General features: G+C 45.3%; 1 protein-coding gene and 1 long non-coding RNA gene across 2 annotated transcripts in view; one reads left to right on the top strand and one right to left on the bottom strand.

Moving 5' to 3' along the window:
• LOC147249293 (uncharacterized) overlaps positions 1-3,613 on the bottom strand; it is a 4,918-nt gene extending 1,305 nt beyond the window's left edge. Inside the window, exons 1-2 of the long non-coding RNA XR_015119511.1 lie at positions 3,386-3,613; positions 2,315-2,547 (exon numbers count right to left, since the gene is read on the bottom strand). This is a non-coding gene — a long non-coding RNA (uncharacterized LOC147249293). The remainder of the gene's footprint in view (positions 1-2,314; positions 2,548-3,385) is intronic.
• Positions 1-27,500, top strand: part of opcml (opioid binding protein/cell adhesion molecule-like) — a 400,369-nt gene that overhangs the window by 94,129 nt on the left and 278,740 nt on the right. The window lies entirely within an intron of this gene.

Genomic DNA, 27,500 nt, shown 5'->3' with positions numbered 1-27,500 from the left:
GTGGCCAAAATATCATTGGTAATATCAATACCAAACTACCAATATCAATGTCAGACATTCTCAGGATTAGGGAACAGGAACAGAGAGGTATCGGCTGCTAAACGCCACTAAACCTGCAGAGCCGATGAGACGTTGTCCTCCAGGGACCTGGCGTCCACCACCCAGGTAGATGAGGAAGATGAGTGAAGGGCGGATCCTCCTTTGGAGTCCGATTAGTCAGATGATTAATATTGTTACATCAGTTGAGGAGGTATTGCAAGGCTGTAACTCAGAATAACCCTATCACCTGGCCGCTAGCCCGCCTCCCAGCGCCTACGAGCCTGGTCACCGCTCAGCTGCAGGCTGAGACTCATTTGAAAGTGGTAAATTACAGTCAGCATTTCTGCCTGTCAGAGGATTTCGGCTCGCCGAGTCCAGCAGATGTAAAACTCAGCAGAAAAAGTAAAACAACATCCCACTTTGAAATCATTTAAGTGGGAGAAAAATGTGAATGCGTAACTCTCTCCTGTTCCCAAATGAAATGAGAGGAGCTCTGCAGGATCGCTGAATCACACACACACACACACACACACACACACACACACACCGCTGACTGGCTGCGTTCTTCTGCAAGGTTAAACAGCTGGAGGACACGCGCCTGCCAGTGTTTATTATTTGACTGCAAACATAATGTCAGGAATTTCTATTTTGAATTTAGACAAACAATTTTTACAAATCATTTATAAAATGTTCTGCTTATGGATGTGAATCCATACATTTCCATTTCGGGTCCATGTTCCCATGTTGCTATGTTCTCGCTTCTGTGTTAAATATTCATGCATGTTGACATCAGTGGCTCTCCAATTCTTTCCTCACAATAACAAGTCATTCCTCTGCATCTGCTGAGGAATCTGAGACAAATGGGTCCTCTCGGCTGCCAGCAGTTGTCATTTCTTTGTCCTCTATACTGTTGATTTCATATGGCGTTCTTCCTTCGCGTAGCTGCCAGAGCCTGGTGGAGGCTGCTGGAGCCTGGTGGTGGCTGCCGGAGCATGGTGGAGGCTGCCGGAGCCTGGTGGAGGCTGCTGAGGCCTGATGGTGGCTGCTGGAGCCTGGTGGTGGCTGCCGAGGCCTGATGGAGGCTGCCGGAGCCTGGTGGAGGCTGCTGAGGCCTGATGGTGGCTGCTGGAGCCTGGTGGAGGCTGCTGGAGCCTGGTGGTGGCTGCCGGAGCATGGTGGAGGCTGCTACGGCCTGATGGAGGCTGCCGAGGCCTGGTGGAGGCTGCCGAGGCCTGATGGAGGCTGCCGGAGCCTGGTGGAGGCTGCTGAGGCCTGATGGTGGCTGCTGGAGCCTGGTGGTGGCTGCCGGAGCCTGGTGGAGGCTGCCGAGGCCTGGTGGAGGCTGCCGAGGCCTGGTGGAGGCTGCCGAGGCCTGGTGGTGGCTGCTGAGGCCTGGTGGAGGCTGTTGAGGCCTGGTGGAGGCTGCTGGAGCATACAAGCCTAAGTCCAAATCTCCCCTTTAACTGCTAATCCAGTGCTTCCAGTCATCCATGTATGATCCAAAGATGTAGCACATGGTGTTAGTGGTTGTGATCCTGTGCTGCTGCTCAGTGTTTTGTAGTAATTAGTGTGACACCCAGACTAGGGGTGTGGTGGGAGGTGGTGGGGGGTGGTGGATCAGTGTGACCAGCCATGTCATGTCTCTCTCAAATTAGCAACAACAATTCGTTTCGTGGTGTTGCGTTACGATAAGAACAAGATTTTAAAAAATAAATATGAAATTAATGTTTTTAGTGCTGCTAATGTGTTGCTCTGCTGAGCAAACATAATAGGGCCTGAAGTTCCTTCATTTTCAGGCCCTAATTAAGTCTGGTTACCAGGACAGGGCTACACGGAGGGCAAAGGTCAGCTTAGCAGGTGCTCATCCCCCCCCATCAAAGGTATCAGAAGTCTGTTGTCCCATCAGCAGGAGGGTTTTTGAAACAAATTGGATCTTAAATTGAAATGGGCTTTTGGATTTGTCATGTTTTTGATCTCATAGCAATTAATGACATCCACTCTTCTTTGTATTGTATTATTTTGGCTGTTGGCTGCATCGACTCCTGCTGCAAAGCAAATTGCCCCTCAGGGACAATAAGGACTCTCGAATGTAATCGAATCTAAATATATACAAGCAGGCAGGAGCTGGGGGGGCACAGCAGGCGTGCACATGCACGATTCAGGATGTGGAAATCAGACTTGATGAGAGTAGTGGAGCAAAATGTGACTGCTGGACAGACTGCAGGCACAAACACACAACACTGTGAGATGGTGTGGGTGTGTGTGGGGGGGGCACCTGTGGCTGAAGGGGCTCCTCATTGGGCTCAGCTCCTGGTGGAGGGGATGATGATACAGGTTCTCATCCTCCTCAGCCACATCAGCAGCACAGGACAGACGAGCAGAGTTCACTGGCCTCGTGACAGAAAGTCCTAGTCCCCGTGAAGGTGGGCCAGTCCTGGCCTCCATCAGCTCGACTCCAGAGCCTGTCATCCACCATCTGACGCCCTCTTCCTGGAAGCTGGTGGTGGGCTAATCATTGCAGATGTTGTAGATTAAGAATATTTACTGTATTCAAATTCTCATAGAGTTTCCTTTACGCTCAGCGCCTCCCCCATGCGGTCGTTTTAGCTGTTAAACCCCACTACCACGAGCTGATGTCTTCCATGTCCATCAGCATCATTACCAGTGGCACTGGCTAGTGGCACGCGTTCACTGCATTTAAATAATAACACTGAACACATATTCACACTTTACAATTCTGATAACAAATCTCAGCTGACTGCTTCTTTTCATTCGAGTAGTAAAATCTCATCAACTGAAAACAGGAGAAACAGGCGTGTTGTACTGTGCGTGAGCCAGGAGTCCCACGCTCCGAGGGGACAAAGAGTGCAGTGGACCGTCCAGGTGTATGCGGCGGGTTTATCTGACGGGCAGGTGAAAGCCAGTCTGAGAGACTAATTGACTGAAACGATTTGATAAATGCAATTATTGGCCCAGTGGGCTGTCTAAGGCACCCCAAAGGAGTCGGCTCACTGTGGTGCTCTCCTCCGCAGTGAGCCGGCTCCACGTTTGTCTTGATATGCTATAATCAAATACTTTAAACATACAGTAACATTTTGTATCTGCATTGATGTATATGCATGGAATAACTGAGGCCTTTGAATAAAAATAAAATACAGAGGATTTGCTGGTGCTGCATTTGAACCAGAAAATACGGAGAAACAAGAAAATAAAAAAAGGAACAAGGAAATAAAATTGCCCTTAAATTACGTTCTGAGTTGCGTGACATCACATTATTTGCTTTCCATCCATGTATTTTGACTTTACAAACATAAGAAAAGGTTGACAGACTTGACGAAAAACTTGCCTTTTCTGAAAAGAGTAACAGCACAAGGCAGGAGATGGAGTGACTTCATTTGATGAAACTTTAAGGTCGTAAATCTTGAGCTCAGGTGTCGTCCTGACCGCCTGCTTTTGCCGCTGGCAGCCACACCCATAACCCCAAACTACGGCAGCAGCATGTCCAGTACTAGCTGGTACTTCACCACTCCTACTACTTCCCACTTGCTCCTAGAGACATCTCTCCATTGTTAGTTCTCTCTTCTTCTTCTACTGTGTTACAGCCATGTCTTATATTGCCTACACTGCCATCTTCTGGTGGTATTACTTGGCCTGTGTCACTGGCTTCACACGTAATGCACGTCTCCTTTTTTTTAGCAACATGTCCACAGGTTGCTTTGTTTTTGCTAGATTATAAAAATGGACAGAAATCCACCAGCTCATTCCAGCACTGTTGCTGGATGTCAGGCGACCCTCCCTGTTTCTCTGCCTATCTTAGAGAATGTTGCTGCTGCTGTGACCTCAACAGTCATTCTCCACAACAACACTCTGACTGAGCACGTTTCTTACAAATATCTGCAGCTTTATCTTGGAGCATGTATTAGTTCAACGGTGTATATGTTCTGAAGACTCATCGAAACCAGGGTGACTCTGTCATTTCCAATCTGGAATACAAAGACATGCAGTTTGCGATCAGGAGTAACTCAGCTTTGAGCGAAATGACAGTTTCTTGCAGTATGAAAAATACTGCAGTTGCCCTACACATTTCAAATAGGAAAACACAGATCGAGCAGTAAGATAATACCCTTTTCTATCAATCAGACAATGAAGGTGACAAAACACTGTGTGATCGTGGCCCCGCCCTCAGACTCGGGGGCCCGTCCGTGGCGGTGTGGGTTTGTGAAAAGCTGTTCTTCACCTTTTTTTCTTTGTAATTATTCTTGATGGATGAAAGTGAAGGGGAGGTCCGGTGGAGCAGTGGTCCTCACTATGGCCCCCCAGCAAGAAGGTTGTGGGTGGAGCCCCGGCTGCAGCACGGGGTCTTTCTGGGTGAGTCTCCATGTTCTCCCTGTTCCTGCTGGGTTCTCTCTGGTACTCCAGCTTCCTCCACAGTCCAAAGACATCAAGAGGGACCAGGTTAATCCAGACTCTAAATTGACCGTAGGCGTGGCTGGGAGAGCCAATGGTTGTCTGTCTCTATGTGTTGGCCCTGCCATGGACTGGTGACCTGTCCAGGGGGAAGGCTGCTGGGATAGGCTCCACCCCCACCACCCTGAACAGGAGAAGATGGAGAACATGGAGGGATGGATGGATGGAGGGAAGGGATGAAAGTGAGTTGGATCAGGGCAGTTGCCTCAAGTTTGACCAACTCCTCAATGAGCCTCTGAACCCTTCAAGTGGTGACTCATAATTGCCCCCCCACCCCAACTCCTCTATTTCCAGTGCAAGCTTGTGAAACTTCATATTACCTCAGTGGTTCTGGTTCAGTTCAGGTCTCAGTGGAACCAGAGCTGAGGAACCATTTCCTCCATTCAGTTTTTGATCATGTGACATTTTGCATCACCATTTAGCGCTGTCACTCGCTAGCATTCATGAGAAGAGTTTCGTACCAATGATGCTCAGCTCAACTCCTGTGAGCTGATTTAAAGACACCAGCTACATCGTGATAGAGCCTGATTGGTTTTTGTCATGAATCATTTATTAGACTAATTGTTTATGTACTGCTTGTAATTACTTACAATAAAGGGCCAATACTTGAGGTATCCCTGTTTACCACCTATAACCAGTGAGTGAACATTTAACATTTCCTCACTAAGAGCCTTTGCCAGTGAGTTTATTTTATGTAATTACAGAAGAGTTTTCCTGTGTTGTGATTCATTCTCTGTTTATGCAGCAGCCTCTGTTACTGAGCCGCCCAGCGATCCAGTCGATGAGTGGCTTGTATTATTAACTGTTTGTTATCCTCATGCACGATAAATAGAGGTATCAAACTTTAAAGGGTTGCCAACTGTTTCCCTCCGTGTAAAAATGCCACTTATTAATCACTGTAATGGAGTAAATTAAGCAGTTGTTTGGACCCAAAATGTCATGTTTTGTTTATGTACAAAAAGTCAATCAATTTCCACCTGAAAGCATCACATTATCTACTCCAACTGCTGAAATATGATAACATTCGAAGGGCAAGTCAATGGGCTGATTGGGATGAGAACTGGAGAGCTAATGAAGATTAACTGGCAGGTTTCCACGTTAACGGAGCTCTTGATTGCCCTCCTTGTGACCCATACTGTAACGTGAGAAACAGACCCCGCCCCCCTCCCCCCCACCACCACCACCACTACCACTATACATGAACACTGTCTGTGGAGGATTGGTTACCTGAGCATTATTAACTCTTATAAACTAAACATTATTAATGCACCCTAAGTTTCAGAACTCTTGCTGTTGCTGGACTGAAGACAACATATCAAAAACTCTTATCTTGCAGGCCGATACGATCTCGCTATAAGCTACAAGCTATAAGCTACAAGCTATAAGCTACAAGCTATAAGCTACAATCATTAGCATTTTGCGTGCGACTGGGTCACATAATGATCAGGCTGTGTAATCCTGTACCCACAACCCCAGCAATCTTGTAAATTCAGGACATGTGTAGTTTTAAATGGCAAGAGGACTCTCTGTGTTCTTAAGCCATAGCTAATTCAGCACCAAAGTCTACAAACACTCGGAAATAATCCCGCTATCTTCCTATGCAGTCCAGAACCTTTGATGAAAGCCAGTAGAGATCAAGGGGATCTGTCAAGTGCTTTCCAGTTTCCCCAACCTAATATAACAGAGAGCCATCCTTCAAAGGGACTCCTCGTGCTACTATATTCTTCAAGTTCATTTTCAATAGTTTGACATCAACGGAGCAGATTTCTGCCATATGGTCGGGTTCTGCCTTTGCCCCATGGTTCTTTTCTCCTTTGGGTGGAATTCCAGTTTGAAGGTAGGCAGCATATCAACACACTGCCTTTTTTTGGCGGCTTGACATACAAATGCATCACAACTGTCAATAATGTGCCAAGAAATTGAATGTAACACAAAATTAAGTGTTGTGACAGTATAGTATTGCCAACATTGTGAGTGGCAGCTGAGGCAACCCTGAGAGGAGCACAGTGATCGGGGGCGACTTCGCAGGAAAACACACAGGACTTTGCAACCTTGTGTATTACCAGCAGCTTTGTGCATTTGAACAACTTCAATGACATTTGAAGGAAGAAAATCTACAGTCTAACTCATGATCAGATTTACATCCACTCACCAATTTATTAGGTATAAGAAGTATTATGCAAGAAAGCCTCTAATCATAGCTAATCATGGTGTGCATCCTCGTGTTGATCATAAAAACTTCTGTTGCTGACATTGAAATCGTGCATTAATTTGCACACGACAGAAGATTTAATGTTCATTATTTTTAGGGTTTTAATTTTCTTTACATTATATTTTTAGTATCATACCATATTATATTATTTTGTCTTATATTATGATGTGAGGTCCACTTAGCTTTGCAGAACAGCTGATAGAAATGTCCTTCAAACACCTTGACTAGACTGTAATTCAGATCATGTACTTTTACCTTTCATATCAGTTAATAATTAAAATCCACATTTACAACTATTCTTTTTGCAAAAGTACCTACACAGTGACTTTAGCAGCCTACATAATGTCTGTATCACGTGTGTCCCGTCTGACCGAAGTCCCTTGGCCAGACTGACTGAACTGAGCAGGAAAACATACCAGAATATGTTTAAGTTGAAGTAACAGGTCCAAAAGAATGTGAGCAGGATTTTGTTCTCTAAGAAATACCAAAGAATTCATTTTTACAGATGCATAAGAAATGTGCAGATCTGCTGAATTTCTGTGTACATGTCGAAAGAGTCGTGATGGTTTAAGGTTTGCAGGCATCTGGTGCAGCACTTCCTCCCTGGAACACGCTCGCAAGAAACACAGCTCCAGTTTTATGCATTTAGAATGTAAGAAAAGCCCCCCGTGGTGATTAAGTTTGAGCGTGGGTACTAGTTAAGCGCTGGGTTGGCCTCCCGCTGACATAGCTGCATGGAACAAAGAAAGCGCTTGTAATTGCCTTTCTTTTTTTCTCTGGTTCCCTCCTTCCTGTGGCTGCTCAGATTGTGCCTAGTTTCAAACCCCACATTGACTATGATCAAATCTGCAAGTGGTACCCTCCGGAACCTGCAAATTTAATTGATATCTTCAATTGATATACAAAGACAGAAGGCAGCAGGTGCGTCTTTGGCTTTGTCCTTGGCTGCCTGCTCCTACCCAGTAACAAGCAGCTCCAGGCCCACAGCGCCGTCACTCAGAACACCTTTCCCATTAGCAGAACGTGAGCACCAGCACATCTGTGCAGAGACAGACGATTCAGTTCGTTTGTTTGTACTGGCACATCACATACATAGCTGATTAACCTGTGTTAAAGATCAAACTGTGCAAATTGATGTTATGTTACAAGCAAAACATTTGGTCACTGTTCTTAGAGTATAAACTTACGATTGCAGTATAATTATAATTTTATATCACGCCTTTGCTCTATTTAGGCTCTGCAGCCTGGTAATGAATCCAGTCTTCAGTCTTCACAACGGATTTTAGCCTTGGCAATTCATCGGAACAATAAGTCAAGCTTCTCCAGATTTCCTTTCATATAAAATGCAATTTGTATTTAATTTAACGGACACAGTTAATCCAAAATCAAAGGATATTGCAGATCACATGGTATTCTCATAGGAGTTCATATGAGGTGTGATATGAATATGCAAAGTTGTGTTATGAAACTAATAACGGTTCACTACATGGCAGTAACAACAATTTAACATTTTAGTGGGAGACAGGGTCCAGTAGCAGTACTAAACACAGTGAAGGAGACAATGCACTTTGATGCGGGCCGTTTTGGGATGGCATGGCTCAGAGGTAGAGTGGTCGTCTAGCAACCGAAGGGTCGCTGGTTCGATCCCCGACCCCGGTGACCATGTCGAAGTGTCCTTGAGCAAGATACTGAACCCATAATTGCTCCTGATGAGTAGGTTGGCGCCTTGCATGGTAGCCTCCACCATCAGTGTGTGAATGGTGAATGAGATGACACTGTAAAGAGCTTTGAGTGCCGCTAAGGTAGAAAAGCGCTCTATAAATTGAGTCCATTTACCGTTTTGAGGCTCTTTATTATCATTGCAAAGCTGTATTTATTGTCCAGCGTACACCGACCCTGCTCAGTCAGTCGTCCTCCATGTCTCTGCTGCCGCCTCCTCGGCGTGGCACCAAGGAGCTGGGATCTCTGCAAACGGATAGAGACGGCCACAGAATCATGTCTGATAGAGGCTCAATTGTGTAGCACAGCTTGGCGTTGGCTCGTTAATTTGTGAAGAGGTTTTGAGCACTGCATCTCTCCTAGGGTTTGGTTCTGTTTAATGCACAATTTTAACTATCTTGTTTAAAAGGATTGTTGTTGCATTATAATTGCTTCCTGAAATAAAGATTCATGAAGAGAAAAAATGAATCCATCAATTATTTATCACTAATTATCACAATTAATAGATAGAGGAGCTTCTCTATTCATTATATTACCAAAAATACCAACAGCGTTGCACTGCCCAGTTTGCTCAGCTAATGAATGCTGATGTGGAGCCCCTGGACCAGGGTGTCTGGAAGCTTCCTTACAGAGGTTGCTTGCAAGTGGAAGTTTATTTTTGCACACTCACATGTTAACACATGTTCAATATGATTCATCATTTCCAAACCACAAGTTAATTAACACAGTTAGCCTCTATGGAGGGTTGTAAATAATTGTATTTCACTCCACCGTCACTCATCACAGATGTGCGTGTGTCTGGCAAGTGGACAGATCAAGAGATGCACTGACATCAAACATGGAGCCAATGTTACTCAACAGATAGAGTCACCTCATCATACACTTCAGTGGCGGCTCTAACAGGGAGAGGCGGTTCCCTGGTGGATTCCATGGTGTCCTGCACCTTGATGCTGTTGCCGATCACTGACCCGCAGATCAGGCCACAACTAGAAATTTAGGTAGTGCTTGTTGGCTTAGGGTTAGGGTTAGACTTAGGGTTAGGGTTAGGGTTAGAGTTAGGGTTAGGGTTAGGGTTAGAGTTAGGGTTAGGGTTAGAGTTAGGGTTAGGGTTAGGGTTAGGGTTAGACTTAGGGTTAGGGTTAGAGTTAGGGTTAGGGTTAGAGTTAGGGTTAGGCCATTAGAGCAATGCTACATGGGTTAGGGTTAGGGTTAGGGTTAGGGTTAGAGTTAGAGTTAGGGTTAGGGTTAGGGTTAGAGTTAGGGTTAGGGTTAGAGTTAGGGTTAGGGTTAGGGTTAGGGTTAGACTTAGGGTTAGGGTTAGAGTTAGGGTTAGGGTTAGAGTTAGGGTTAGGCCATTAGAGCAATGCTACATGGGTTAGGGTTAGGGTTAGGGTTAGGGTTAGGGTTAGGGTTAGAGTTAGGGTTAGAGTTAGAGTTAGAGTTAGGGTTAGGGTTAGTTAGGGTTAGGGTTAGGGTTAGGGTTAGAGTTAGGGTTAGGCCATTAGAGCAATGCTACATGGGTTAGGGTTAGGGTTAGGGTTAGGGTTAGAGTTAGAGTTAGAGTTAGGGTTAGGGTTAGTTAGGGTTAGGGTTAGGCCATTGGAGCAATGCTACATGGCTAGGCAGCTGTCTGGGGCCCCCTGGGGGGCCAGAGGGATCTCTAGCTTATTTTCATTTGGAGCTTCCAGGCAACAATTCGCTGACTATCATCATGTGTACTACATTTCTCATCACTAACCATCCCATCCATTAATCCATCCCATTCATTTTCTATACCACTTATCCGTTAAGGGGCGGGTTCACCCTTGACGGTTCATCTGTCCGTCGTATGGCCATCAGGAGCAGTTAGGGGCTCAGTATCTTGCTCAAGGATATTTTGACATGCCCACCAGGGGAAGTGAGGATGGAACCAGCGACCCTTGGGTTGCTCAATGTCCATGCTACCCCCTCGCCATGCTGCCATTAGTAACCATTTCTTCCAAAATGTATTTGCTGTTGGATGAGAAGGAGATAATCTGCAGGACAAATAGTTGCAATCACTGCAATCACCTTTAACTGTGACTTCCATTCAATCAGCTGTAGATTAGAAAGTTGTGATTGGCTCAACTCAGAAGGTCCTCTGATCTAAATACTGTAATTATCTAGATACCGTGGGCCTTAATTGGCTTTATCGATGAATCAGTCACTAAGTGAACTTCCATTAAAAAGCTGCTGCTCATCAGCTTAATATCAACTCCTAGAAGTCAGAGGTCCAACTGAAGTACACAACAGCTGCAGCTGCGTCCTGCATGGTCTAGAAATTCAAGAAGCTATAACAACACACTGCACTTTATTTCCAAGGAGAGAATTTTTAAAAGAGAGAAAGTATAAGTGTTGTATTCACTTCTCTTCATGATTTACTGGAAAATACAATTATTTTCAAAGTATATATTGAGTCACTGCTTCCAGAAAAACACTACCCAGCAGGACACCCTGATTTCCAGGCCTCCCACATCAAAAAAAAAAAAAAGCAGATATCAGCATGAAACATTCAGGAGATGGAAGAAAGATGTGTTTCTTACCTCCACCAAGGACGAGTCATCGTCTGCTGGTCTGTCAGCAGCAACCAAGAGGCTGATTTTCATCCTGCCTGGTGGGGAGGTGTAGAATGTGCCAGGGAAGAATGTTAGACATTGAAGCAGATCAGTCACAGCGCCACCTGCTGGCTACAGGACATGACAACTTCTTTCTTACACACTGTAACATCTTCCACCTAGTGGGGTTGACCAGATCATAACAGACTTGCTCAGAGCTTGGTGACGGCTTACTGGGAACACTGGGAGTTTTGGTAAAACAGTGTCTCCATGGTGAAGCAGGAGACTGTAGTTCCTGGACTCCTCAGGTCCTTTCCAGACTTCAGCTTTTTGATCAGAGTCCTGACCTGAAGACATCTGATTTGGATGCTGCTGTAACAATCATCAGTCGATTTACGTCAAAATGAGCCCGTGTTGTCTTCATGTGACGTTCGTCATATCCAGTAAATGTTTGAATGTGTTCCATATGTGTATTTAATGTGGTCAGCAGGAGTCAGGAGGGGCTGAGAAGTTTCCTTTGGTGGGTGTGAGCGCCCTGTGAGTGCTTCATATTTCATTTACTCTGTACTTACAACATTTCCTCAGTCTTGCAAATTTTATTTTAGACACTTTTATTTTAGATCCATTTTATTTTTCACTTTAGTTTCTGATGGAGCCACTGAGGACTCTTCTGTGAGAGACTGCATGGATGGAGCCTCCTTGGACTTTCATAAACTTCAGTTTAGCGACTTGTCTCTGCTTTTCAAGAACCAGCGATCAAAGGCAGCAGGTGCAACATGGCGAGTTAGTGCAGCAAATCTGAGAGTACAAGCTCACATGGGGTTCTGTAATCATAGAAGTTTTATCAAAGGCTTTCTAATTGATCTATTATAAAAAACTGTTTGCCAATGACGTTCCGAAGTTACTGAACTATCAGAGTGATCAAAAAAGCTGAACAGGCAGGCAGTCAAGCTCCAGCCCATGCTTGGTTTCCCTCTCTGATTAACTCAGAGAGCTGAGAGCAGGATGATGGATTGTCTTTGATTCAAAGCCATTTATAGGATTTAAAATATGTTCCACTTGTGCATATATCAATAAAGCTGCTTTACATCGGATTCATTTTCATCAGACTTTGTACAGTTTGAGGTTTTCTGGCATAAGCATGTTTATTGCCACCAGACAAATGGGTTGTCCAAGTTGATAAATTCTGAAGAATTTGAATCCTAACTGGGAGTTCATAGCCTTATTCAGTGTCGACCACAGCGTGTTTTCGTGGCAGTAACTCACTGACTGAACATCTGGAGATGAGCTTCTTCACACAAGTATTCAGTAGTTCAACAGCCTTGTGACGGCTTCCCGCCAACAAGCTTCGACTCAGTTCAACTCCATTTTACACAGGCTTTGATTGGTAGTTTCATCCTCGAACCATCTGTCCTGTCAGAGACCCCCAGGCACCAGTCGAGCCCATCTAAACAGTCACAAACATCATCAAACATCAGCTCCACTCGGTAGCTTGGTGACAACTTGACTGAGTTCTCTTGATGCCATTTCCTACTGGAGAGTCATCTCAATCACTGGCACGGTGGTACAGTGGTCAGCGATGTCGCCTCGCAGCAAGAAGGTCCCGTGTTCGAGCCCCAGCTCGGGCATGGGGTCTTTCTGTGTGGAGTCTGGTTCTCTCTGGCTACTCGAAAGCCATGAACTGGTGACCCGTCCAGGGTGAAGGCTGCAGGGATAGGCTCCACCCTTAACAGGATAAGAGGGAGAAAATGGATGGATGGAGTTGTCTCAATTACTGTGGCCACTAGATGGCATCCATCTCCACCTGGTATACATGAATGAAGGTCATTTTAACTCCAAACCAATGGGCTCATTACTGTGAGGAGGAGAAGCCGATGCAGTTGCTGTCATAAGCCACTGCATGATTAGGTCTTTCAGTTATGATGATGAGCAATCACGCTGATTGGTGAGCACTTTGAGGTGAGGAGAAGAATTTTAAATTCCGTTCTGGGTTTCACAGGGAGACTCAGCAGAGAAGCGAACAAGAGAAGTATAATCTCTTATTTTACTGTAGTTCTTGTCTGTGTGCTGGCAGCAGCAATGAAGTTCAGCTGGAGACTTCAGAGACTTGTTGAAGCAACTCGAACTGAAATAATCAAGCCTGCAAGTTGTTTTTCTGCATCTGTTCAAGACAGCCTGATTTCCAATAGTGAGTTGGTGGAAAAAGTCTTTGATGTTTGCTTTCCATGGAAGGTAAAGGACATAGACTGAAAGATGAAGATGACCCAGAAGATCTTATTTTGGTACTAGAGGCCAAAGAACAGCCGTCGAGACCAACCATCATCAGATAACACATTCCTGAGGGTTTTAGGGTCAAAAGGGCCAAAAGTTGAAGGGAATAAGACTGCAACTCATCCAGGTCTTCGTGTCCTGAAGGTGTACTTGCAGTTCAAAAAATACACTGAAAAGAAATGAACTTTTATGCATTACAGATTTATTGTTAATCCATACAAAGTGAAATATAAGTCTGAAAGTAGTCTTGAGTTGCTTCATGAACACCATTCCATCCATCCACCATCCATCCATCCATCCATCCCTCCATGTTCTCCCTCTTCTCCTGTTGAGGGTGGTGGGGGTGGAGCCTATCCCAGCAGCCTTCTCCCTGGACAGGTCACCAGTCCATGGCAGGGCCAACACATAGAGACAGACAACCATTGGCTCTCCCAGCCACGCCTACGGTCAATTTAGAGTCTGGATTAACCTGGTCCCTGGCCTCCATAAACACTCCTCATTTAAATACATCAAGAGCCCAACAAGATGATAGTTGCCCCTCCGGATACTCTTCTCGATACCCTTTTCTCCCCCGTGGTGCTGAGGGAGCTAAGACCAGACTGGCCGACTGCTAGTTAGCTTGCCACCTCCCTCTGTGCAACAGTTCCTTATGACAGCATATTAGGATCATTTTAACTTTTTTCTTTTTCTTTTAGTACATCTGTAACAAAAAAACAACCAAACAGAGGTCATTATACGGTGCCTCACAGCAAGAAGGTTGTGGGTGGAGCCCCGGCTGCAGCACGGGGTCTTTCTGGGTGAGTCTCCATGTTCTCCCTGTTCCTGCTGGGTTCTCTCTGGTACTCCAGCTTCCTCCACAGTCCAAAGACATCAAGAGGGACCAGGTTAATCCAGACTCTAAATTGACCGTAGGCGTGGCTGGGAGATCCAATGGTTGTCTGTCTCTATGTGTTGGCCCTGCCATGGACTGGTGACCTGTCCAGGGTGAACCCCGCCTCTCGCCTGTTGACGCTGGGATAGGCTCCAGCCCCCCCCCCCCCGCGACCCTTAATGTAGGAATAAGCGAAAGACAATGGATGGATGGATGGAATAGTCATTGATAAAAAGGCAGAGCAAACACAACATAAAACAAAACAAATTGCACAGAAAAATAGGGAAATATTTTGGCATTGACTGGTATACATTTGATTTATTTTGTTTTGATCTCATTATGTATCAACAGCCATCATTATCACTCCAGTGTAGAAACTGGTGTATATCTGAGCGTAGGAATCACCGGACTTTAAACCAGTTGTACCTCACCGATCTCAACTCCTCTAGTCATCAACAACGTTTTTTTGTTTGTCCGTTATGGGAACCGATGTTTTAAGCGGCATGTCCAGCTATGGATCAGGTTCTAAAACTGAAATGTCTTCAATTCTGAAGTTAGATTTCACTGCCAGTGTTCCACACAACCTTGGTCCCATTTTGGGGGGAAAATTGTATTTGGTGAGCCAGGACAGGGCCACCCTACACTAACGCTACGCTGCTCCAAGCTAACCAGGTTCAGACTGCCGCAGCTGGCTAGTCGGTGGAGAGGAGGCTCTGTCTCCGTGTCTGGTTCTGGAAACATTGGGAGGGTATTTCCCCAGAAGTAACATGTAACACTGCCCAGCCCAACATTTTGTTAGCTTATGTTCACTTAACCCAACATTCCATTTCATGACCTCCAGTTGTGAGTAATGGAATGATGATTCGCCTGCAGTTCTGGGCAGGGTTCTGTTTCACCTGCTGTGGTCCTGCCTGTCAACCTAAGCCGCCAGGGTTTGCATGTAGACTCAGACTCCGAATCGTTGAAGGGCCGGCAGGTCAAGTGTTGTCCCCTCAGGGTCAGCTTATTCGGATATAGAGCTATAACTCTCCTGTGTTTGCTATTTCATTTTATTTTGTTAATCACAAACATGGTATTTACTTATATGATCAATCAATGTTGGCATTACATCAGTGGCTGCGAGTGCGTGTGCTTGTCATTACCTTTTTAATGTCATTACCTCGAGATGAACAAACTCGTTTTCATTAGATAACGAGATCTCTCTGCCTCAGGAAAACAAAACATTGATTTCAGAGATGAGCAAACAGACTGCAGTATTTAAGTAACCTTCAGAGAACTGCTTTATTTTCTCTTGAAGAAAGAAATGTATCCGCTATCACCAAGAAAGGGAGCACTGCTCTGTTTACATAAGTTAATTAACACATATTATCTCCACATGTGAAAGAGGTAATTACACACACAGCCTTCCTCAGCTTTGTATTTCAACATTGGTCATTATGAAATTCCATTTAAATTGATAACCAATAAAAATAACACACATGCAGAGCAGAAGCAGGTACCAGCAGGCGCTGTCTCGTCTCCTCCTGGAGAACCTGAGTTACAGCAGACTTCAACTGGTCTGATTCAGAGTCAGCAATCATTTCTACGATTTCATTTTCCCGAACATGCTTATCTAATTTAGTTTTATCACAGCAATTATCTGTGAGAAGCCTTCCACTTCATGGAAATAACGGGGCAGTGTTTCACAGTGCTGTCCGTGGGGGTGTGCATGGGAGAGATCAAATATGCCGTTGTACTCAAGGGACTAATAAACATAAATATATTGAATATTTTCATTTTCACTGCAAGGACACATGAATGTGTTTCATGAGAGGATTCACCAACAAGTCTCACTTAAAGGCACTGGAAATATCCTGAAACAGAGGAGGTGGAAAAACGCAGGACCTTGACTTTGAATGAGATGCTGATTGGATCAGACAGAATCTTTGGCTACCAGTTTAGCCTTGACGGAATGAGCCAAGGACGTTCCACCGGAGACAGCCCACACTCCACCCAAGGACTGGCCGCTTCCTTGTTTCCCTCCAAGATGGTTATGAGACTGTGTTTGTTTGTGTGTCTGTCAGTTAGCACGACTACAACAATAAAGCCACTTGTGGACACATTTTCATCAGGAGTGTTCAGGCAAAAGCCCATTACAAAGAAAATGGTACGTTTGAGTATTCCTCATCTCAAATAACATTTGGAGACATTATTATTCCCTCATGACGTGCTGGATGGAGCCTTGAAATAATAAATACAAGAAGACTTATAATACTCAAATTGGTAGCATTTCCTGACATCAATGATGGTTTCAGAGTGCATATGAGACAGCGGCGAGCGGCGAGCCTGGGCACAGGTCCTGCTCCTTCGCTGCATTCAGCCCTGACTCATGTTTCCACGACAGCTTTCTGCTACACCTGTCGGGACTTCAGTGATTTTACTCTAACTCTTAAACTGCTACAATTCATGACACTGCACTTACATCACATCATTTGACAGACGCTTTTGTCCAAAGTGATTTACACTTCATCAGTATTGGCGAAATCCGTAAGTGCCATTCACATCCTGACAAATGGGGCATAGAAAGAGGTGCAGGGTTTAAATTCCCTCCGCAGCACCTTGCAATCAGAATAATACGAGTGTGATGAATGTGATCACGCTTTTCTATTTATCTGCTTGACTCCACTGTTCTTTATTGGGCCAAACTTATCAGGCCCTGCTGTTACAGTTTGCTCTGCTGCGATGTTGATTTATTTGAAGCTACAGCACGAGTGCACACTTGTCAACCTTTGGCCAAGGTCACTGTTGGGATCTACAGTTGTCCCTTTGTGTGGTTTGTGTAGATCCGGTGAGTTTTTGAAATGAAGGAGTGACAGGAAGCATCTCAAGTCCTGTTTTTTGAAAATGAAAGCTATTCATGCCCTCTACGCTCTTGCAGTGTTTCGATGGGGGGGGGGGGGGGGGGGGTAAATGCTTCCAGGAAGGCTGGATGGAAGTTCCAGCAGGAGATGTTGCTGATGTAGATGTTCAATACCAGCTGATTGCTGCTTGTCTGAACTGGTCCCAGTGCTGTGCAAGCGATCACTGTGTTTGACTCAAATGACAGTTCATGAAGGGGTCATCAGGCTCCAGCAAAACGTACAGTCGATCAAACAACTTTATCGTGCCGAGGCATCTGGGCTCGTGGCCTCTCTCAGGTTATCAAGGAACACACTGTCAGGGAAACCTGCATCCCTCTGCACTCGTGGCATCTTTATGGTCAGACTCTGCTGCTGTCAGCCATTTTGTGTGAGACCACTTACATCTTTGGTACTTCTACCATGCTACATTGATTCAGTCAGCTTGTACCAGCTTCGAGTGAATTGCATCGATGCAGTGACTTATTTTTGGTACCCCACCCCCCACGCCCCTGAGCTGGAGCGTGTTGCGGTGCAGCAGCAGGGCACCTCTTCTTGGACTGAGCAGCTCGGTGAATGTGATTCTGCATCTTTGCTCCAAATGGTGTCCCATCACCCTCTCTGCCTCCTGCAGGTGAGGCATGACACTGGGGGGAAATAGTCCAAATAACCCAGCAGGGGATAAGAGATATCCATCAGCTCCCCTCTGATTTGAGGAGGAAGATGGGATATCATCCCGGTCCACCAGGGCCTGATCCTGGACAAAGACACTGTTAAAACTGGTCCGAGCCAGAGTGGCCAGTGCAGCCCTGCTGATGTATGTGGCGAACTCTGAGACAGCAGAGGATAGAAGCACAAGGTTATTTAGTGCTGCAGCCACCTGAGCAGCCAGTGAGGCGTGAATACACCCGCTCCCGGAGGAACAGTGGCGTGGGCTTGTGCCTGCTGAAAAACATTACCTGGAGAAACAGGAAGCAAGCTTGGCTCTGCTCTGGTGGGATTCAGGGCTTTGTCACAGTTCAGTTTAGGCACAAACCTGAACAGAGCGGCTTCTGTTACCTGAGACAAATCAGGACCACGATGACCCCCTGCTGTGAAATCTAGTGTTTGTTGGACCATTCACCCACCACACCTGCCTTCTCACACACACATTCTCACGCACAGCGCCACCACCGAGGTGCCCTTGAGCACAACCCCTTACCCTGAATGCTGCAGTGGAGCTTCTTGGCCCGAGGTTGTGATCAGCGTTGCTGCTGAAGAGAGCATCACTCTCCGTGAACACACCCTGAATACATGAAGGTTAAATTAAAGGAAAGATTTCATTTACTGAATAAATCTTTACAGCTTTTGCTCTTGTCAGAAATTTTGATATGAATTACTGAAATCAGATGTAGGCCTATTTATCCTTTGCAGAAACATAAAGACTCATTTGACTCAAGTGACCGAGGAGAGAATGAAGGAAGGCTTTGTGTGCACTTGAAGCTCTTACAGCTACGAGTGATACTCATCACCTTCACCTTCATTCTCCTGCTCAAGAGCGACTCGTGTGCTGAGCATGGATTTGAATGTGGGATGATAAGTTTGCTTGACAAAGCTCAGGCTCTGCATTTAAAAACAGTGGACAGCAGGCCTGGAACGGTCGCTTGGTAATTCCTGCCAACGCCAGATGGGCCAGCCCACCTACCGGGCTGCAAGCCCCGACCCCAGCGATGGGGCCAAAAACCAAAAAAAATTCTGGGGTGAAAATTGACCTACCAGCTGAAGCTCACTTGATATTGGACACGTCCATCTGACTGGGGGTAGTAGCGCCCCCCCACATTTACATTCCAGATAACATTAATGTACTTTTTGCAACTACAATCAAAAATGTTTTTTTGTTTTTTTTTTTACAAAGAATAAACTTAATAATCATCAGTATAAAGATTTCCATCAGTAATAACAACACAATATTAATTTCCATCCCTCCATCCATCCATCTTCTCCCTCTCGTCCTGTTGAGGGTGGTGGGGGTGGAGCCTATCCCAGCAGCCTTCCCCCTGGACAGGTCACCAGTCCATGGCAGGGCCAACACATATAGACAGACAACCATTGGCTCTCCCAGCCACGCCTACGGTCAATTTAGAGTCTGGATTAACCTGTTCCCTCTTGATGTCTTTGGACTGTGGAGGAAGCTGGAGTACCAGAGAGAACCCAGCAGGAACAGGGAGAACATGGAGACTCACCCAGAAAGACCCCGTGCTGCAGCCGGGGCTCCACCCACAACCTTCTTGCTGGGGGCCACAGCGAGGACCACTGCTCCACCGTGGCGCCCAATATTAATTTACAAAGTGTTAACATTACAACTTTAACTGAGGCCACCTTAGTGAGTGAGTAGAAGTGCAAACAGAAGGTTTAACTGTTCACATCAAAGGTGCTGGAGGTCCGAGGATGAGGTCAGACTGATTTTCATGTTGACTGAAGTTAATGTAGCATGAACACTAGCACCAGCAGGCTGTATCTCATTTAGCTTCGCAGTGATTAACATCTCATCAACGATGCCAGTGCAACGTCCTGCTAGCTGCAGTGACCTGATGGAGCACGGACGCCGGCGGCTGATCAGATGTGGACATTGCTATGCTCTGCATGTTATTCCAACAAACGAACCAACCAAAAAAAACAAAAGCATCAGAGAACAGGGAACTCAATGATCTGTGTGACCTCTGGGCCTGGCAGGGCGTCACACTCTGTCCCGTTCCATCTGTGCTGCCACTGGATATGTAGTCCACACGATCAAAACCTGGATGTGGTCCATCCTCGCCACCTTTTGCTGGCTGTGGCAGGAGTGAAATTTGGGTAGATCGATGATAGAAAGCTAAAAAAAACAAAACCAAACTACTCACGTATTTCTCCAAACAGACTATCACTTATTTTGTTCCAGGTTCAATATTTTTCCACACAAGAGTCTCTTACTTCCATCAGGAGTGCTGCTGCTCATGTGATTTATTTATTCTTTCTCTTATGGTTGCAGATTTGTGTTCATGTTGCAGACTTTACATGTCATCAAAATAGCAAATTCTACCTTCACCCAAATGGAAATGTGCATCAGGAGCATGCTGGGGTTTGCCAGATTAGAAGTCTTGAAGCCCGCTGGCTCTCCCTCTGATGACGAGATGTCCATCTAAAAGCTCCTATTACGCTGAATCAAATGACAACATGGCTGAGCGATCGGTAGCAAAAGACTGAGCTTGATTGACTCTGACCCCGAGCTTTTTTACATGGGCAACTTGTCAGTTTGTCCAGCAGTTGATAAGAGACAGAAAATCTGTCCACCCGGAGAACGCCAGCATCACTCCCTATTTTCGCTGAGCCCCACAAACTGTCAGTAGATAGCAGCATTTCAAATGACAGCTGCTTATCTGAGCAAGCTCCAGTGGCTTTTCTAAGGGGAGAATTGGTGATATGCCAACCAAATTACAGCTGGAGGTTGAGCATCCTTTACTGGGCCATGAGGCTTCTGTTTTTCCAGAGGTGTTCACCTTTATTTTGCTCCGGAATAAAAACATTCGTTTAAAATTTGCCAGGAGGAAAACAATCTTCAACGTCGGATAATTGCTAATTAGACCTGATGTTTTCTTTCATCTCTGTGTAAGCGACCCCACTGTAACTAATTAAATTGAAATGTTTCTCTGGACCCTGATATCAGTGTTCTATCTGTGTGTATGATATTAGCTCACGTCCTACGATACCTCTGCAAAACATTGGAGGGGAAAAAAGAAGAATAATTACTGCTGGGTGTAGTGCATCCAATTAGTGTTGATGAGGGCTAATTTGACAACTCTTCCTGACAGCCTGTTCGCTGTACCTACTCATCTGAAACATGAAGAATTAATTACAGGTGATTCACATTGTAATTTATATAAAGAAAAACAGTTATTATTTTCAAATGATATGTGGCACTGCCCAATTAATGCTGCATTTTAATGAATACTATCGCAAAAAGCCATCACACGACTCTTATTCTGGTCGGCACGGCTCATAGATTGTGGCCATTTAGCATCCGAAGGTTTGCTGGTTCCCTCCTCACTTCCCCTGGTGACCGTGTCAAAGTGTCCTTGAGCAAGATACTGGACCCTAATTGCTCCTGATGAGTACTGCAGGTTGGCGCCTTGCATGGCAGCCTCCACCATCAGTGTGTGAGTGTGCGTGTGAGTGGATGAATGCGATGACACTGTAAGGAGCTTTGAGTGCCGCTAAGGTAGAAAGGCGCTCTACAAAAGAGGGTCCATTTACCGTTTATTCCATTTCAGAACGAGCAGGGTTCTGCCTCTAGGACTGAAAGTGCTCATAGAGTTGAAGCAGGGCGACACAACGAAATCACTTCTGGATTGTTTTCTCTGTCGTGTGTCAATATTCCAGCTCTTCGTGTTGACATCACATCACTATATATGGTGATAGAATCCTACCGTGATGGCAGCTGTTTCAGCGTGTTCCTGTTCGGTGAGCAATACCACTCAAACGCCGTTTATTGGTCAGTATGATGATTGACAGCTGACAGCAGGTTCAGTAACAGCGTCCAACTTTGCAGATCCTGCATCGTGATGACCTGGAGTGGAAATTATGAACCAAATCGCTAATTTAGTCCGTTGAGTCATCAATTGTGATCCATATTATTAGACTATTCATTTCTTCACAAGGCTGCACCCTTATTCCAGCTCCTAGTATCAACAGTATTTTATAATTTAATGTGTCAAAATCATCTTGTGACTCTTCTGTGTTATGGCAGCTACATTTAGTGTTCAGTAACAGTTTACAACTGTCCTGGCCAGCTCTCTCGCTGTGTCCTGGACTGAGGGAAAGGCCGAGGGAGAGCTTCCTGCCTGCCTCTGTTTGTGAGGGAGAAGCTCTCAGGTTTGCATACGGTTGCTTCCTAATTTACTGCTCGTCCTCAAACACACAGTGGCACAAAAAATGAAAAGTGTGAACAAAATTACTTCAAATCGATGTCTGTGACAAAGAGGCCACAAGTCAAAGCTGACCGCAGTCGTAAAAAGCAGGGCGAACGGGGGGTGGGGGTGGGGGTGGGGGTCGTCTGGGTGAAGCAAACGTCCTGACAGTGAAGGATTGTGGCTCCACAAGTCCTTCCTGCTGGAACATCATTCATCATTGCCACTGAAGTCATTTCAGGGTTAGCCTGGATATTCATCACCGGTGGACTTGAGAGAGAGTTGAATGAGGGAAGATTGGGTTATTTATGGACAAAGGAAGCCAGAATCTCTGCTGCCATTGAGTTAGATCATCAGTGACCTCACTTATTTATGACTTGTGGCTCCTCGCACTCAAGTCAGGAGACATACTGTCAAGGACTCGTGTCTCTCAGCTGACAGAGGATTAGATATTTATGAAATTATAGTTGAACAGTCGTAATATCTGGAATGTCTCAAGCAAGACCCCCCCCCCGACACTCTCCCCTGTCTTCTGCCTCAGTGGCGTACAAGTGAAAATGGCTCCATGGTGTAGACCAGGGGTCTGCAACCGTTTTTATCAAAAGAGCCAATTCGCCCCCTCTCTCGCCAAAGAAAAACAGTCTGGAGCCGCAAAACACAACACAACTTATAAACTTGTAAAAGTTTTAATATTATTTTAAACTTTCTCTTTAACAAACACTTCCACAATGTTCCAACCACTGAATCAAACAAACACAAGTGCAGTGGGCCTCCTCCGAAATAAAGAGAAGTGAACTGTGCAGGCCTCTTTGAGTCCTTCCTAGATTTTGTCTTTGCAGAGAGGCATTTCTCTCATTTTCTGATCAATTTGCCCTTTGTTCTTGAAGTGGGAGGATAGACGCTCTGATATTTTACGAACGTTTCTCTGATGTGTTCCCGTCTGTGAACGGCTCACCTCTCCTCACGATCTCCTGAGCTGCCACACAACGAGCAACTGTAGCTGAGGGGAGGCGATCCACTTCTTGAGCGTGTTTGCTCTGTTCAGCTCTCCCCTGCAGTCCTGAGGTTGCTCTCCTTCGCTTGGGTGTTTTCAGCGAATTCTGAGTGCTTGTTTTGAAAATGTCTTTCAACATTACATTTTTTGTTGTTCGATAATTTGTTTCCACATATCAAGCACACCGCTAATTGTTAGCAGTGAAGGCAAATTCATCCGTCCATGCAGAGTTAAAGTCTCTTTTTCCGTCTGAGAGTTTTCGTTTTTTACTCACGGTTACTGAATGGGTCGCACACTCAAGAAGCCGCCTGCAGGCAAAGGCGAGGGCTGTAGACGTCGATGTGACGCATATTTTAGTTGACAAATTATTTTTTTTAAAAAGTTTACAAAATTAGATGTTAAAATAGGCTACATAACCGTAGTAGTAGGAAATAAAATGCAAAAATAATAATGTATAAATACAAAATAAATTGAGAAATAACCGTTATTCATTTTCATTAAAAAATTTTTTTTCATGTTTGTTTTTTTTTGTCGACGCCAAAGGGAGCCACAACAAGGAGGCTGAAGAGCCGCACGTGGCTCCGGAGCCGCGTGTTGCCGACCCCTGACCTAGACCCTGGACCCGATCCTGCAGAGGGCTCTCAGCCACTGGCAGGAGCTGTCGTGGCTGACCGTCTTTTCGTCATTGGCAGTTCCATGAGGCAATGTGACATGGTTGAAGGTGTTATTTTGTCATGGTCAGTAGCTCTGAAAGACGTTCTTTGTAATATCTGTAGATGTATTTTTATTGTAAAGCCGAGTACAAAGCGCCTGTGGTACGGATCTTGCTCTGGATCCGTGGTAGGGCTCGAATTCTGGCAGTGGGAGGAAGCTGCTGCAGACGTAGCAGTGGATCAGTACCACCGGCGCTCCTGCAGGCCTTCATGAGTCTCGACCTTTACTGGAGGCAGGCGTGAACCACAAGCTCGAGACCTGTGGCGTAACCTCGCCCCCTCCTGACTTTTATGGTGAAACATTCTACGCACATTTAAACTTTCATTTACACAGTCAGGCTATTCCACAAAAGCAAAAGCAGAAAACAAACAATTAGAGAAAAACCGAAATAGAATGTAAAGAAAGAGAGGAAGCCTTCCCATCATAACCAGGCTGTGCAGGTCAGAAGGCAGGCTCATATATTATTAATACTTTGTTGCATATATTATGCATATTTTATGAACTGACAAAATAAATCATTACAGTACATCATTGCCCCCACACACACACACTCAACTCAACTACTTTTGTAAAGTACTCTACATTTCCTTTTTTATTTTACCACTTGGTTATTTAGGTCATAGCTAGCATAGTGTGTGAGAGCCCCCCCCCCCCCCACCACCACACACACACACACACACACACACACACACACACACACACACACACACACACACACTCAAATTAAGACTTACAGAGTTGCAATCATGGGTGTGATGGAAGTCACACCTCAGCTGAAGAACTCTCTGCTCTTCTGTGCGAGTTTTAAATCACATGAGGTTTCACCTGGCAACACCATAACTCGATTCTGAGTGCGTTTATAAGCTGAAATCACTGCACACTGCGGCTGTTAGAGCTCCTGGTAGTGGCAGCAGGCGGGTGGTCATCCATCAACTTGTATTTGTCCTGCTATCTAACCCTCTCACAGACATGGCACTGCCTTTGCAATCAGCTTATACAGCTGCCTCAATATTTTACTGACATCCCTGTAACCAAGTGTTTTCACCAGCATCATTACTCAGAGGAGCCAGTGATGCCACCACTGCCGGACTCACCACACAAAGTTTATTTTCTGTTGGTAATCCCAAATCTGATAATCCCAACACTTCCTTATAAAGGCAGTGTTTGCTTATGGAAAACATTTGATATTTTACACTCTTCCATCAGTCTCCCACTGGGAGATTCAGGCTGTCACTCAGCATGCAGTGTGAGTCATGGTCGTCAGGGAGTGGGGGGATCCTTCGTACTGGATCTTCAACAGGGGGGTCCTGCAGGACGACTGTGGACCGCGTCTGCAAGCCTCCCGTGGGTTTGGGTTGCACCTCCTCTCCTGTCCTCCTGTCTCCTTCCTCTCTGCACTCGCTCACACTCATGAAGCTGAATCCAGCAGTCCTCCAATGAAGTCCCCCGACTGAAGTGTGTCGCATTCAGTTTTCAATCAGTTTGACAGTGCTGATTTATTTTAATCATCATTTGGAGGCTGTAATTTGTGGACCAGGACATACAGTGAATATTTTGTCCATCACATTTAGATGAATTGGGGTTGACCAATTAAGGCTGGACAATACAGGGTTATGCAATCAGCTGCGACAACGGAAGAATGGGCCTCACTCATGAAATGTTGTTTTTTAACCCCCAATTTAGTCTTACAGACAGCAAGCAAAGCCTGATGGCTATTTGTAACGCCGTCTGACATCGATTGTGTTCATCTTGTAGCTGTCAAACAGCCAGACATGCAAAGACGGTAATAGTACAAGGAGCACAACAAATACCAGGAGCAGCAGTTAGCTGCCAGGCTTGCTGCTGCGTCAAGTCCAAACTGAGGGCTTTTTAAAGAGCAAAAACAAGAGTGTAAAAACAAATGCGTGACTCCGAATGTTTCATGAATAAGGCTCAGTGTGTTCAAATGAGGTGAAACCGTGAATTCAAATTATCCTGGCTGATGAGATTATTGATCAATTTTAATCATACACACAATCACAATCAGCTCTGCATCTATCTCCTCCCACGTTTCTCTTCTTTGAATAATTTATGAGCTCATCACCACATCCTACACAAGAAATAGTTCCACCAGAGCTCTGCAACGATAACAAATGCATCATGAGCGTAATGCTATCTGTGCACCCGAGTCCACATGGCATGAGGACAGATGGATCTTGTGCATAGTAACAGATTACTACTCTCTTCACCCTTTTACACGTTTCTGCTTTTGGCTTATTGAGATGTAAACAACACAACTTGAGCAGGCAAGAGTCTGTTTGGTGGTCGTTCAAAAGTGCAGAGAGGAAGAGTGACAACACACACGCACACACACACGCACGCGCACACACACACGCACACTCACACACATGCGCACAGAGGGTCGTAATAATGTGGGATTGTGACGGCACAGAGGCAGATTGCCAAACATTGTATAGATAAAACAAGATGAGTCACTGTCGAGTGATAACAGCAGGCAACCACTCGCTTTCTCTCTTGGTTTGTATGGTAGCTTTGTGTGCTTCTAATTCTCATACATGTTTGTTTCTCCGTGTGAAAACCCAAATAAAAATATGGTAAATTTAGATTGAATTACAGCAAGAGTTTTCCAGCTGTTTGACTGGAATGAGAGATGAATCATTGTTGAGCTCTTGTTCTGTCCTTTGGCTCATTAGGTGAGGCTCACCTGCGCTCGTATTCACAGGAATTAAGTTTTCGTAGTTAAAATTTCCCTGGTGAGGGAACAACTGACCTGAGTTATATTTCATGCTCATTCTCCCAGTCTGACAGTCTGATTTTGGAATACAACTATTTATTATGTTTGATAAATTCCAACAGACAATGGCATTTATGAACCGCAGCGCTGAGAGATAACCACATCACGGCTGAACGTGCGTGAAATTAAATCGTGCTCTCCTGCAGAAACTGGTCCAGATGGGCGTAATGGCGCTCCTCGTAGGTGTCTCAGCCTGAGTTTAATCAGGAGTCTGCACTAATGCAAGAGGGAGCGCCACCGACTCACAGTGACTTTTGATTAAATATGGGATTGAAGAGGTGTTGGAAGGCGAGAGGGAAGGTGGACCCGAATGCAGAGATGATTAGGCAGGAAGTAACCGACCGATTGTGGTTTGTTTTATTTATGACAAATGAACTGAAAAGTAAATGTACAAAACAAAGCCGACCTGCTCAAAGGACATTCGATGGTGAGAAGCCAGAGCAGAAACACACAGGAACATGAAGAGCAGCAGACGTTCAGAACAAGAGCGACAGGAGGACCAGAACTAGGAGTCAAACCCCCACTGACACAAGGAGACCCAGGCCTGAGAACATGAGGGCCTCATAGGGGCCGATGGAGGAGAGATGCCAGGCCTGATGGCCGAACAGCTGACTCACTCCAAACAGGCGAAATAAAGACAGGAAGTTCAACAAAAACACACACAAGGAGCTACATTTCAAAATAAATCAGGAACTGACAAAGGGTTTGATCAAACTAAGAACACAACCTGGAGACATCAAAGAGTCAAGAAACAACAAAGAGATCAGAACTAAGGAGGAGTGAAGATTTGAAAACCTTAAGAGTCCAAGACTAAGTGTCCAGAACTACCACGAATTGCTTTGACTGGAGTAAGGAAGGCGGTGGGAGGGATCCAGCTGCTCTGTGTCTGATGCAGCGGTTGCACACACAGCTGTAACGGTTTGTTTGGCCGTTCTGAGACACGAAGCAACTGCCATTAGCCTGACGGAGCATGTTTGGCTGTGGAATCGGCTCTGTTGTTTGTTTTCACATTATCTGCTTCTTGATTTTCCACTTCATGCAAAACATG

Source organism: Aulostomus chinensis, chromosome 15 (assembly GCF_037954235.1).
Source record: "Aulostomus chinensis isolate RoL2024-O1b breed Wild chromosome 15, RoL_Achi_v1.0, whole genome shotgun sequence".
Taxonomy (NCBI): Eukaryota; Metazoa; Chordata; class Actinopteri; order Syngnathiformes; family Aulostomidae; genus Aulostomus; species Aulostomus chinensis.
The sequence above is the reverse complement of the archived record's forward strand: the minus strand, read 5'-3'. Positions and strand labels throughout refer to the sequence as shown.